The following is a 12,778-nucleotide window of genomic DNA, read 5'->3' as shown; positions in this document are numbered from 1 at the left end:
ACAATCACGTTTGGCGGCCCCACGTCTCATGACTGCCTCCTCAGATTCTTTCCCTACCACCTGCAAAAGTGCCCCTCATCTCTCCTATCATAAGATATTGCTAAGCACAAAGCCCCCTGAGGTCACAGCGCCCCCCCACCACAGTTCAGCACCCAGTGCAGCAGCACCAGTTGCACTGCCCTAAAGCCAGCCCTGTCGGTGCCTACTTTGCCTATTTGGTAATCTGGAACTGAGCAATACACACATGGTTTTAGCAAGTACTTCACTCAAGAGAGTTTGGCTGCATTCAGTAAGAAGCCTGGTGGAAAAACAGAGTTCTGCAATATCCCCGCGGAATTTGTAATCAGGATTAGGCCTGGGCTAAAATTCCATTCCGCTCGCGGAAACTGCGATAATTTGACATTTTCGCGTTCCGCGGAGAGCGCGAAAATGTCAAAATTTCCGCGATCCGTATTTTACCGGAAATTTTGTGCTGTAAAATAATACATTCTCGCATGCGCGCGATCGCCTTACCCGACCCGACCTGTTGATAGCCATTTGTGCTGTCTCGAGACAGTCCGCGCCCGCAGTAACGTCATTCGTCGCGCCATCACATCTTTCTTCTGGCGATCATGCACCGCGAGACAAGTGAAAACAAGATGGCCGCGCCCGCGAGCAACCGCATGGGTAAGTTGGCGAGCCGCGACCACGCAGAAAATACCGCGAACAAGCGGAAAAAAAAACTTCCGCATCTTCGCAATATTTCCGCGTGTTTGCGGAAATTTTTAACATTTTCGCGATAATTTGCGAAAGTGAATTTCGCAAATTCCGCTCACCCCTAATCAGGATAGGGCTGTTAATTCCGAGTTTTGGTCTCATTAAAATTATAGAGCTCTGTGAAAGAGACAATACATGGTTTGTATGTCTCGGAAGTGGAACACAGTCTCCGCACATGAACAGCAAATGGCAGATAGGTTTATTCTGCTGAAACTAAGCCCGAGTTGACGTGTCACTGTAGACTTGAAAGCTCAGAAATATGTTACCTGAGCATATTTTCTTTCACGCTAAAGCCCTTTAATCATCCGTAGATTTTGAATCTCAAGAGATTTATAGTTAGTATATTCATTTTGTGTTATTGTTCAATCTGTCATTTTCAGTCATAATGGTATTTTCGACAGGTCAATTATTTATTTCTTGATTCATTTTTTGGTGAGAGAGTCTTAAGATGAAAAGCGTTACGTGATTTTACTCGGCTGCTTTTCTGATCTTGAACTGAGAGAAGTATGCCAGCATCCTAGGGAGGGACATAGAATTTCCAACTTCTGGGAAGCAAATTACTTCGAACACATTTGAATAGCGCAAATACCTTTTATGATTACATATATTCATAAATTAAATTCTCTATTATTTTGGTAACACGCAATAATGGTTTGGCTGAAGTGTTAATATCTACGCTGATTCTATCACTCAGCCCGCAAAACTGACTATCTTCACTATACTTAAATATCATGAAACTAAGTGCAGATGAAAATTGTGGATAGCATGCTTGTTATATTTTGCAAAATTGATAAGACGGTCCGCAACGAAAAATAACAATGGAACATGCTAGGAATATAGGGGAATATTTATGAGAATTGACGTAATGCAGCCTTTTGGCAGTGTTGCATCAATAAAACATGCACTGCATTGCGTTACTTCTGTGGGACATGGCTGCGTCATATTTATGGTATGGCGCACCATATTGCAATCACCGAAGGAGAGTCTAAGGGGCAGATTTATATCGGACTTGCTCCACTTTTACGCCGCTGTTGCGTCACTTCTGTGACGCAGCGGCGGCGTAAACCCTGCGCCATGTTGCGCCCCATTTACATCGTGACGCGTCTATGGAGATGCGTCACGGTGTAAAGCCCTGCGCCACATGAAACCTGCGTCAGGTTTCATGTGGGCGTTTCAACTTAGGGGGGGCGTTCCGTCGCAGGAACGCCCCTGAAAAGTGACTCAGTGAAATCTATAAGATTTCACTGAGTCACTTTCCCAACGCTGATGCGTCAAAACCCTGCGCCTGCTTGAAGCAGGTGTAAGGCTTGACGCACCATGTTAGGGATAGGAAAGGTTGGAACAGTGCTGGAGTTGCGTCGCGCTTGCGACACAACTTCAGCACTGTGCCAACCTTACGCCGGCAGATGCGTCACGTATCTGCTTGTCCTTGCGCCACAATGCACCGCATTGTAAATGCGGCGCATCTGCGGTGGCGCAAGGGCAAACTTGCGTGACGCATCTTCCCTGGCGCATCCATGCTGATTTGCAGGGATGCGCGAGGGAACATAAATCTGCCCCTCAATATTCTGATTCATCGGAGAGTAAAACGACGCAAGGTGTTGTAAGGCAACTGCTACCCAAGTGATACAAAGCTGATTTGCGTGTAGTAAAGTGCTGCAAATCAGCTTTCTGTCACGTAGGAGTGCATTGCGTGGCGGGAAGTTTTATAAAAGCAATGCATTCACAGGGAAAAATTATGCATTGGAATCCACTGCACAGCTAGACCACAAACAACCATGGACGTCATTTGAGGCTACTTCAAAACCTGTGCCTCCTCTGAGGCCAGGAGTCGCCAAGAAATGCCAGGAATAGGAGGGAGCAAGTTAGAGTTTGCACCTGTAAATCCTAACTCGCCTCAAATGACGTCCATGCAAACAACACTTGTAAATGGAGCATGACAACATCAACCTCAGCCAAGATGACCGAAAGCGGCCATGGAGAAGAGGAAGACCAATTTCAGTGAGGAGGAGAACAAGGGAAATTAATAGCGGAGGTGACAAAGAATGAACACCTTCTTTTTGTCTCCTCCAACTTGCCATTAGGGAAGAAGGAATCTATTTGGCAGTCTATAGCGGATAACATTAGCAGTGTAGGGCAAACAAAAAGGACAGTGTGGGGTATCAAGAAGTGCTAGCATGATTAAAAGCTCAGGACCGAAGAGAAAATGGCCAAGAATCTGAGAGCAGCAATGAGGACCAGAGGAGGACCAGATCTCCAGGAGGAGTTGTGCCAATTGGATGAGCAGGTGGCACCGTTTTCTCAACAGAGTTGGTGGCAAAAGTTGAAGTTCAGGGCAGTGCTGTGGTTGAGGGCCTGTAAGAACTACATGGTGAGTGAAAACAGGGGACAATTTGCTTACAACTGTTATTCAGTGCAGCAACTTACTTTTCTGTGCTGCACTGCGCTGCACTGTGTGCAATGTAAAGGAAAGGAATGTCCCACATGTAAGCTCATTCGTCATATAAATGTAATTATTTTCAGCAGTGACTATTCAATCAGCCCAGTCCAGTTCTGCCAAGTTTCTTAGTTCCATGAATGATGTTCTGCCCCATTCCCAGTCGTTCCTTTAATACTAGGACTTGTGGTGGAATATACAACATGATTGACCAGGACTGCAAGTCCCACAAAACCAAGTAAAGAATCTGGCCTGCCTCAGCACATCATGCATGGACCTTGGAAACTTCACAGATAAGTCAGTGATAATGCAGACCCCTTTGCACCATGAAGTAATTGTGCTTGTCTTGGGATTAGGCAGCTAAAAGTGGAGTGTAAAGTAATTGAAAGGAATGAGGTTGCCAGAGGATCAGCTTCTCACCAGAGAAAGGATATAGCTGTTGAGTATGTGAAGGCTCTCCAAATAGGATAAGTTGAACATCCAGCTGTTCAGTCACTAGCAGTAAGCCATATTGCATGCAGTTGTCATGATGTGATGTGTGAGGTTTTTAAAGGTGTTGTCTGCCATGTTAGAGACCACCCTACCTTCTGTCTTGTGCAAATTAATATTGGTGGGTGGAGGTGAATGCAAGTGATGCACAGTAGAGATTCAGGAGTATTTTTCAGAAGCACAGATGGTGTATGAGCAAGGTGGGCCCCTGGTAGTGTAGTGCCTTGTAGGTGTGGCTGAGCACATTTAACTGGCAGCATATCTGAATGGGGAGCCATTGTATTTCAAGGAGGGGAGGTGTGATGTGTGAGCCGCAATGTAGGTTGAGTGATAGTCAGGCACTGCTGTGTTTTATAGTTTCACACCTGTGTAGCAGCTGAGCAGGGATGCCATAGAAGAGCCCATGGGTGTACTACATTCTACAAGCAATTTGGGTCCAGGTGATGGTGTAGCAGTTGTCAGGAGGGAGCCAGAAGAAGAAAAGTCTGACTATGAAACATTTCAGAAAGCAGGTGGAGGTGAAAAAGGGAATAGTGAAGTGACAGGGTGAGGTAGGAGTCCAGGGTGAAGGGCAGGCTTTTGGGATTCTTGGAGGGTGAGGTGTTTGGGTCAAGATGCGTGGGCAACCAGGGTAGGTACATGTTGTAGAACATCCTCAGTACTATCTTGTAAGGTTCAGCAAGAACCATAGCTCTCACATACAAGTAGGTATGTTGGTCAATTGCATAATGTATCAAAAGTTGGTAGTGATGGAGTCTCCTGCAAGTTACTGTATGATCTGATTGTCATCAGTGTGTGAGATGAAGTAGAGTTCCTGGGTCTGGCTGCTGATTGCCAGAGGAGTCATGTAAAAGTACAATTGAATGGGGCTGAGTGAAGACATTTGTGCTACTCTGCAGTTGAGCATCTTGGGTAATGAGTAAACGGAGTGAGCATGAGCAGTTGCATATTTCCAAGTGTGATGGTGCCTATCCTCATCAGAGATTGGCATCAGTGTCTACTGTTATGGACTCTGGAAATGTCTGTGTGTGCAAGAAAACTACTGGATTCCACACAAAATAAGTAAAGTATAGTAAATACTTTCCTTTGCCCAGTCCTGCCATATACAAGGTGGCCTGCTTCGTAGAGTTTTGTAAATGTGTGTCATATATGGCCCCTCGCCCACATGATTGCACAAATCATATGCAAGACAGCCGAGCAAGGCAGATTGGCGCGGTGTACTGTGTGAAAGGCAGAGTGCTGGATTAAATGTCATAGATGAGAAAATCACATTATTATGTCAGTGCTATGCACCAACTGATGGCTAGAGGAAAGGCAGGCACCCTGGTGACATGGTGCAATGTTCTCAGCAGTGGTGTCAATAAGTGAATGTTACATCAATGTTGCCATAAAAATTTGAAAGCTAATCAGTATGTTTAATGGGGCCATTACCTGCACTCACTTTTTGTGTCAGGACAGGCCAGCAAGCTGCCTAGCTGTGTTGCATTGTGTGGTATCACACAAATAGGGCCCCTTGTCACACAGTGGTAGTGTGAACAATGTAAAGATATTGACATGTAAGAGGCAACAACGGTGTCACATGGCCTCATGTACTTGTAGAAAAATATGGTATACACACCTATGTGTAATATAAAGTGAATAATAATAAAGTCTTATTGTTTGATTTGAATTATAATTTATATAGCACAAACGAATGCCCGGAGACGTCTTGGCGCTGCTCAAAACAGGTAAATGATAAGTAGGGAGATGGAGAACACTAATCGTGCGTGAAAACCCAGGTTTTTCATTTTTTCCTGAACTGTAATAGAGAGGGAGCCGTTTTGAACTCCAGAGGCAGATGGTTCCAATTTCGGGCCGTACAACCGACTAGGCTCCTGCCTTCCCAAGTAGCCAATCTGTAGGTTGGAACTACCGAATCTCTAGCTAGGCTGGAGAGAAGTTTCCTGCCTGGAAGATACCATCTGAATCTGTCTTGTACATATGCACGGCCAAGGCCATGGAGTACTTTGTAGGCTGCACGCAGGCCCTTAAAGGCTATCCGTTTCCTTACAGCTCACCAATGCAGCTTAATGATGGCTTAAAATGCCAAACTGTACCTGGGGATCTTCATTAGCGTACAGGCTGCAGAGTTTTGTAGAATTTGAAGTGTATTCAAGGACTTTTTGGCAAATTTTGATATAGACAATTGCAATAGTCTAGTCTAGATAGAACTAGAGCAATAAAAACTGTCTTTATCATATCAAAGGGTATGAATGGAGCAATTTTCCTGATCGAGCGCAGGGCAAAAACAGTAGTTTGAAGTGACGCTATTCACTTTTGGTTTGTATGATAATCGGTTGTCAGTCAGGAAAACTAGATTTTTTGCCTTCTGGACTGGCACTGGAAGGCTGGCCAGTTCCTTAGGCCACCAGTCAGGGGACCAAAAGGTTGGGTTGTTGCCGAATAAAATGACTCTGATCTTTAATGAATTAAGTTTTAGTCAGTTTTGGTCCATCCAACATCCTACTGCATTCATACAGCTACAAAAGGTCTTGCCCATTTCTGGGCCATTATCAGACAAGGAAACCACTATTTTGGGCGTCATCAGCATAAGAAACTAACGACAACCCAAAGGATTCGATTAACGCTGCCAGGGGGATAACATGTAGATTGAACGGTTGGGCTAAAAATGAGCCCTGTGGGACCACACAAGGCAGCATAAAGGATTCTGATAAAAAAAATCTTAAAGGAGACTGATTCAATACAGTGGGTAAGGAAAGATTTCAAAAGGTTAAGGGCAGAACCCTGAATCCCCTGGGCCTGTTGCAGAGAAATCAAAATGTCATGGTTAACAATCTCAAAGGCCACAGATAGATGATCAATCAATCAATCAGTCAATCAGTGATTTGTAGAGCGCACTACTCACCCATGAGGGTGTCAAGGCACTGGGGGGAGGGGGGTATCGGGCAGCACCAGTCACCTGAAAAGCCAGGTCTTGAGGCTCTTCCTGAAAGCTTGCAGTGTGGGGCTTCGACTGATGCTGAGGGAGAGTTTGTTCTAGGTCTTGGCCATGATGTAGGAGAAGGATCTGCCTCCTTTTTGACTCTGTGGATGCGGGGGATTTCAGCCAAGGCTAGGTCAGTGAAGCGGAGGTTTCTCTTGGGGGCGTAGAAGGAGATTATTTCATTGAGGTATTGGGGCCGGTGTTGTTGAGGGCTTCGTAGGTGTGTGTGAGCAGCTTGAAAGTCACTCTTTTTTCGACGGGGAGACAGTGGAGGTCTCGTAGGTGATGTGGTCTTGTCGTGGGATGCTGAAGATGAGTCTGTCTGTGGCATTCTGGATGGTCTGGAGTTTGCGGAGTAGAGTTTTGTTGATTCTGGCGTAGAGGGCGTTTCCGTAGTCCAGCCTGCTGATGATGAGTGCATGGGTGACGGTCTTCCTGGATTTGGGGGGGATCCATTTGATGGTCTTGCGGAGTATGCGGGGGATACGGCATTGATCTGTTGGTTCATTGTGAGGAAGGAGTTGAGTATGATGCTAAGTATTCGGGCGTGGACCGTCGGTGTGGGAGGGTTGCCGAGGGCAGGGGGCCACCAGGTGTCATCCCATGCTGGTGGGGTGGATCCGAGGATGAGGACTTCCGTTTTCTCCTAGTTGAGCTTCAGGCAGCTGCTGCTCATCCAGGATGTAACGTCCTTCATTCCTTCATGGAAGTTGTTCCTGGTGGTCTCGGTGTCCTTGGTGAGGGATAGGATGAGCTGGGTGGCGTCGGCGTAGGATACTATGTTGAGTCTGTGTTTTCTGTCGATGGTTGCGAGGGGGGCCATGTAGATGTTGAAGAGCGTGGTGCTGACGGAGGATCCTTGGGGGATTCACCATCTGATTTCTGTTGGTTCAGAGAGGAAGGGCGGGAGTCTTATTCTTTGAATTCAGCCGGAAAGGAAGGAGCGTTGTCGAGCCTAGCGGCTAGTGTGCGATGGGAGACGGTGACGAAGGCTGCTGAGAGGTCTAGTTGAATGAGGGCTGCGGTGTGACCTTGGTCGAGGAGTGTGCAGATGTCGTCCATGGCAGCTAGGAGGGCAGTATCGGTGCTGTGGTTGCTGCGGAAGCCGGATTGAGATGTGTCGAGGATGTCATTGGTTTCTATGAAGTTTGTTAGCTGGATGTTGACGATCTTCTCGTTGACTTTGGTGGCGAAGGGGAATAGAGGGATGGGCCTGTAGTTCTTGAGGTCTGTCTTGTCTGTGGAGGGCTTCTTGAGGAGAGGTCTGACTTCTGCACATTTCCATTCAATCGGGAATGTGCCTGTTTTGAGAGTGCAGTTGATTGTCCGTTGTAGTTCTGGTGCGATGGAGGAGGGGGCCGTGCGGAAGATGTGTGGCGGGCAGGGGTCCGTGGGTGCTACGGAGTGTATGCTCCTCATGGTCTGTGCAGTGTCTTCTGTGGTGACCGGGGTCCAGGCGAGGATGGTCGGCTGAGTGGTGTTGCTGGTGGAAGGTGTTGGGTCGGTGTCTGGGTTGTGTTCTTCGAAGTTGGCGTAGAGTGCCCTGATCTTGTGGTGGAAGAAAGAGCTCAGTTTGTTGCAGAGGTCCTGGGAGAGAGGGACATCAGAGGTTTCGCTGGGGGGGGTCTGATTAATTCTTGTATGATGCTGAAGAGTGGCATTGCCCCCCTCATTCACTGTAGCCCTGATCTCTTCGATTGCAACCATAAGTGCTGACTCCATAGTAAAACCATTTCAAAAACCATATTGTGTGCCATCTAGGAGACCACTGGCTTCCAGAAAAGTAGCAAGCTATGAATTCATGATTTTTTCAACCAGTTTTGTTGGGAAGGGACAAGTCTTGAAATGGGGCGATAGTGGTTGAGATCCTGCTTATCCAGATCTGGTTCCTTTAGTAGTGGAAGCACTAAGGCAACCTTCCACTGCTTTGGAAGTACATCCAAACTGAACATGACGTTAAAAATCTTTGTCAGATTTGGGGTTACTACATCTGTAATTAAATGGAAGACACTGGGTGGACAAGGTTCCGATGGTGACCCTGACTTGGAGGTAGCTGTTAGACCTGGCATCCTTGGCGTGGTTTTCCCTGACTTTTTGCCTCTACCTCTTGTGTTTTTTATGCTGTACTGGATTTCGTTTTTGCTGGCTTAGATGCTTTGGGCACTTTGCCACTGCTGATCAGTGTCAAAGTGTAAGTGCTCCCTGTGTAAATTGGTATTGTGATTGGTTCTGCCTGATTTGCATATTTGTTTTACCAGTAGGTCCCTAGTAAAGTGCACTGAGTGTGCCAGGGCTGGTAAATCAAATGCTACTAATGGACCTACAGCACTGATTGTGCCACCCACATGAGTAGCCCTGAAAAGAGGTCTCAGGCCTGCCACTGCGGTACCTGTGTGCAGTTTGTTAACTGCCATGTCGTTTTGGCAAGTGCCCCCACTTGCCAGGCCCTAACCTTCCCTTTTCTTACATATAGGACACCCCTATGTTAGGCCCAAGGTACCCCCCTGGGCAGGGTGCAGTGTATGTGAAAGGTAGCACATGTACTGGTGTGTGCAACATGTCCTGATAGTGAAAAACTGCCAATTACGTTTTTCACTTTTGAAAGGCTATCTTGCCCCATAGGACAGACTGGGGAATGCTTTGTAACATTTTACAAGCATATCTTTCCATAGGGATAAGATAGAAAAATTGAGTTTGGTATCCCTGAACTCAGGATTTAATAACATATATTTTAGTAAAGATGGTTTTTAAATTGTGTGCTTGAAAATAGCACTTTTACAAAGTGGCTATTTTCTTGTTCACCCATCCTGTGTGCCTGTTTGTGGATTGCCTGTCTGGTTTCAGTGTGACAGAGACAGAGGATGTGCATTCCCTGTAGACAGCCTCTGGGCGGGTTGCGGTGTACCTGGCCCTTCCTGAATAGACCCTGGCTGCATATAGAGTGGTGGGAGGAGATTTACTTTGCACCTGAATGTAGCCTGTCTCCCTTGCACAATGCTGTCTCTACCTCCTGTGGTCATGCTGCACCAGTGAAGGCAGAACTGGTTGGAACTGGGCTCAGAGCCCCCTGCACAAAGAGAACAAAGACATTTTGGGGTATAAGTATTAGACCTAAAACCCCTGAACTTTAGAGCATCCCTGGAATTCAAGAGGAACCATTGCCAAGGAGAAGGGCTGGAGAGACCGAGGAGAAGTACTGCCCCTTTGTTGTGTGCTATGTGGGGTTAGCCTGCAGTTGCTGTTTCTGCCAAGGAAAGGAGAAGGGCTTTGCTGTGTGCTTGAAGGAGATCTCCAAGGGCCTGAAGTGTGCTGGCCTCCTGGTCTGAAGTCTCAGGGACACAAAGACTTCAACCCCAGCTCCCCTGAACTCTGTTGCTGTAAGTTCTGACCTGCCAAGAGGTGCCTGTACCAGTTTTGGGCCTCTGGAGGTTGTTGCTGTTGTTTCGGAGCTGGAAGAAATCGACACATCACTCTTCTTGCGGCTGTTTTCCTGACACATCTCCACGGCGCGCAAAGAATTTCCACGCATCGCAGCCCCGCTACAAAAACCACTGCAGCACCTGTCACCGCTGCAAGAATCGACACATCGAGGGATCGCGGCTGAAGAGGACTGGCGCAGTGCTGCTTGGTGCCGCATCAATCGGCAACCATCACGAAGAATTGAAGCATCACTTCCCATACAGACCGGATTCGACGCAACCCTTCCTCTGCGTGCAGTGGGACTGTCACATCGCCTCCCCACGGTCTCAGGAGTGTCACATCTCTTTGTTTTCTGACTGTGGCTGTTTGGCTTTTGGAACTTTGATGCATCTAAAGGTACTTTGGTGAAAAGTCACGCATTCATAGTTTTCTATGGTACAAGTTCTTGAAACCTTTTGAAAGTCATATTTTTAACTGTGTATGTTGGATTTTTGTTGTTTTGGTCTTGTTGAGTTTAGATAAAAATATTGTATTTTTCTAAACTGGTGTGGAGTCCTTTTGTGGTGTTTTCACTGTATGACTGGGATTGTTGGTACAAATACTTTACACATTGACTTTGGGATAAGCCTGCCTGCTCGAGCCAGCTACCAAGAGCGGTGAGCAGGGGTTATCTAAAGTGTGTATCCACCTTACCCTGACTAGAAGCAAGGGTCCCTATTTGGACAAAGGTACCTACCTCTGCCAACTAGAGACCCCCATTTCTAACAATAGCCTGTAAAGCTTCATCCACCATTGCTGGGACAAACCCCTTAAGGGTAACCTTAACCAGAGGCCCATTATTGTTCTGGCCTACATAGACACTAAAAGAAAATTATTAAAGATGGCTTCCATTTTGTTCCCTAATTGATTATGTCAATATCTACCATAGATCATCCTTGACGTATGTTTGTTTAATTGCAGAGGGACATTCAACACCTCCTGTACAGCAGCCTGTCCTTGATGACCAACCTCTAGGTGATGCCATCCTGCCCCCCATAGATGATGGCACATTCCAACAATTCATGGATTCCTTTGAATCTTCTCTTCCAGTCATGGCAAGGGATGGCTGCATTGCAGGGTCTCCAGAAGAACTGTCACCCACAGGACATGCCCAATCTGCCAGTCCAAGGCCAGCTGCGGACTCCGAGGGCCCAAAGATGACTTCCAACTGTGAGTGGTATGAGTCCAGCAGCAAATGGTGTGCGGGCAGGGCTGGAGTCCCTAGGAGTCCATTTCTGTCTCAGTCCTAATAGGGAATTAGGCAATTAGCGAGACCTACCCATGACTCCATGGTATGGATGAGTCCCTAGTCAACATTGCTGGTGTCATGAGGGAGCGTAAAGAACAACAGATCTCCAAATCTGACACCTGTGAGGTTGCCAACAAAATGGGGGCTATTTGTGCCATCTTAGAATCTATGGAGTGTAAGCTGGACTGCTACATAACAACAATGGGTGCCCTCCATTGCGATGTTGATGCCGTGTTGAGAAGGCATTAGACCCTTCTCAGCAATGTGCTGCCTTCCATACTGGCACACACAAATGCTGGTGGGGACAAAGGAGCCACAAATTCTCCCCTTAACGTGTGTGCCTCAGATGCCTCCCGCACAAACACCACCAACTGCAGGGCTGGCACAGCACCCATCAGGGGAGAAAGATGTGGAGTTCCACAGTTTTTGTCGGTGAACTGCCAGGTAACATTTGTCTGTGCCTCATGGCCTTTCTCAATTGGTCCTGTGTCTATCATCATGCCACCTCCTTTGTCACCCAGGACTGTAACCTTTTTGTTTGTGCACCTATTGATCTTATCCACTTGGGAGTTCTGAAGAAGTCTACCTTCCCTAATGGCAATTTGTCCCGCCTCACTGAAATACTCTTCACCTCTACATGTTGCATGACATGTCTCCGAAATGGACTCTGTCTGGTCACCCTTTGCTCACAACCAATGTTAGTAGTATTGTCCAAACCACTGCAAAAAATGCTTGTGTTGACCCACCCACATTTGTAAATAAATTCACTCTTACAAACCAGAGTGTCATATGTTTGGAGCAGAAAGGACTACATATACCGTGGTGAATGTGTATTATCATAAACCACTTCTTAGCAGCTCAAAGAGAGAGAACCTAATTCACGGCACTGCTGTCATTGGAAATGCACTAACAACAAGTACATCCACTGCAGTGGCATAGTGAGGAATGTGTTGTCTCCCAATGGACCGTCAGGGTGTGGTGACAATACGCTGCAGATACTTGACTGTCACACTGTGAAAAACTGTTTCTATACTGACAAATGCGTCCCTGCCATAAATGGGTTTTGTGATGCATCTGAGGGCATAACACTGCTCCTTTTATCCATGTATATATCTAGCTCAGTGAGCCTGATATGCTCATCCTAACATGATAGCCTCAATGATCACATTGAAGACATTTAACGGTACACAAATTGGCATGGTAACACTAATAATAGGCAGATACTTATGCCCATACTCTTTCTGAATTAACATCATACCAGTATTACATATGGATGCACAAGGCCAATCCAAAACCTTGGATATCATTATGCAAGAAATGCAAGGGCTTACTGTTCGGGCACAGTGTAAACTGGTAAATGATGAATAATGCTACACTGAAATAAGTAGGGTAAATGTGTCCCTCT

This window comes from Triturus cristatus, chromosome 9 (genome assembly GCF_964204655.1).
Source record: "Triturus cristatus chromosome 9, aTriCri1.1, whole genome shotgun sequence".
Taxonomy (NCBI): domain Eukaryota; kingdom Metazoa; phylum Chordata; class Amphibia; order Caudata; family Salamandridae; genus Triturus; species Triturus cristatus.
The sequence above is the reverse complement of the archived record's forward strand: the minus strand, read 5'-3'. Positions refer to the sequence as shown.